Consider the following 1,473-nt stretch of genomic DNA (forward strand, 5'->3'; position numbering starts at 1 on the left):
CCTGTTGACACACATTGCCAGACACACGGAATCCCTCGCGGAACACCGATGGGCCCACAAAACACGCGGAGGCCGCGGTGGCTGATGATGTTAGCAAATTCGGTCCACGTTGTCTGGGGTACAGCCTCGAGGGTCCACTGGCCACCCCTGCTCAAGGACCAGTCTCCGCCGCTCCTCTCATCTCCACGCAGATTCTTCCCCACACACCTCCCCTTTCTTTGGGCCGCCGAGGCCTCTTGGACCTTTGAGGTGACAGCCCCGCCTGCAGCTTCTCTCCTTCCTGGAGTTTCATTTCTTGATCCTCTCCATAGTGGCTCCGCGGTAAGCCCAAGGTCCAGCACGCGAATCAGGAACCTGATGGTTCTTTGGGTTTGCAGGGATCCGCTCAGAGAATAGATGAAGGTAACAGGTACCAATATCAAAACTGCAGTGACTCACCAGAAACACTTCGTGCTTGCCATTTTGCTAAGCCGTTTGTTGAGTCCAACAAGTGCAGGGGTCCTGGGTTAGTCTCCTGAATGTCTTTTGCCGCTATTTTGACGAGTGTTGGCAGTTTACTTTGTGGTGGCCAAGCCCCTAAATGCACTATTTGGTTATGGAGTATAATTTTGCAGGGAAGAAGTGAAAAACACAAACTGATTGCATTGGCCGGGAATTGAACCCGGGTCTCCCGCGTGGGAGGCGAGAATTCTACCATTGAACTACCAATGCCTCTCTCTACCAATGTCCTGGAGGATACTGAAAAAGAGTATCTAGAAAGACTTATCAAATTAATTCATTTATCAGATCAAATTCTTAACTCTCAGAAAGGTCTTTCTACCTGCATTACAAACCCATATAATAAAATACCAGAAATTCATTCATGTTTCTTTTTTCTAATCCTAAATCTTCAATTGTCAACCTCAAACTGCTGCCTTAGTGGTTCTGAGAAGGTAACCTAACTGGTAGTTTAGGTAAGTAAAGTTCTAATCCAGGGAGGAAATAAGAAGCAGAAGCAGAATTAGAAGAAAGAGGAAACAAAAGGACAAAATCAAGGGAGAGATAATGAAGAAACAAAGGTTGGTCCACTGAGTTAGTCTTTTGTTGCTGGTTTTTTTGGCAAAAGAGTAATGATCGGTCTTGTAATCATTATAATACTATTATTTGTCGGCCTGAAGATGTATAAAGCATTTGAAGGAAATGTGATATGAAAAGATTAATAATGCTTGCAGTCAATATTTCATCGTTAGGGAGAATCCAATTTCCTAAGTTCATATGCTTTGACATATTATCAGTGTAAGGAGTAGACTACTTTAAGGAAATATTGAGGGTCAAAATATTAACATATTAGTCTTCTGATGAAGTTCAAATAGTAGAGAGATTTCTTTCCTCAATTTTCCCTGGAGAGATTAAACTGAAGACAAAAATCCAGAGTTTGCCCCACATGTTGGGTCTGAGAGTCGTTATGACTTTTTCAAAGACAGGAGCTGTGTG

At 43.4% G+C, this 1,473-nt stretch overlaps 1 non-coding gene across 1 annotated transcript; it reads right to left on the minus strand.

Annotated features, from left to right (window-relative positions):
* Positions 1 to 640: 640 nt before the first annotated feature.
* TRNAG-CCC (transfer RNA glycine (anticodon CCC)) lies at positions 641 to 711 on the minus strand. The gene has a single exon. It is a non-coding gene; the product is annotated as a tRNA-Gly (tRNA).
* Between the last annotated feature and the right edge of the window lie 762 nt (positions 712 to 1,473).

Source organism: Rhinopithecus bieti, unplaced genomic scaffold (assembly GCF_001698545.2).
Source record: "Rhinopithecus bieti isolate Rb0 unplaced genomic scaffold, ASM169854v2 scaffold_15160, whole genome shotgun sequence".
Lineage (NCBI taxonomy): Eukaryota > Metazoa > Chordata > Mammalia > Primates > Cercopithecidae > Rhinopithecus > Rhinopithecus bieti.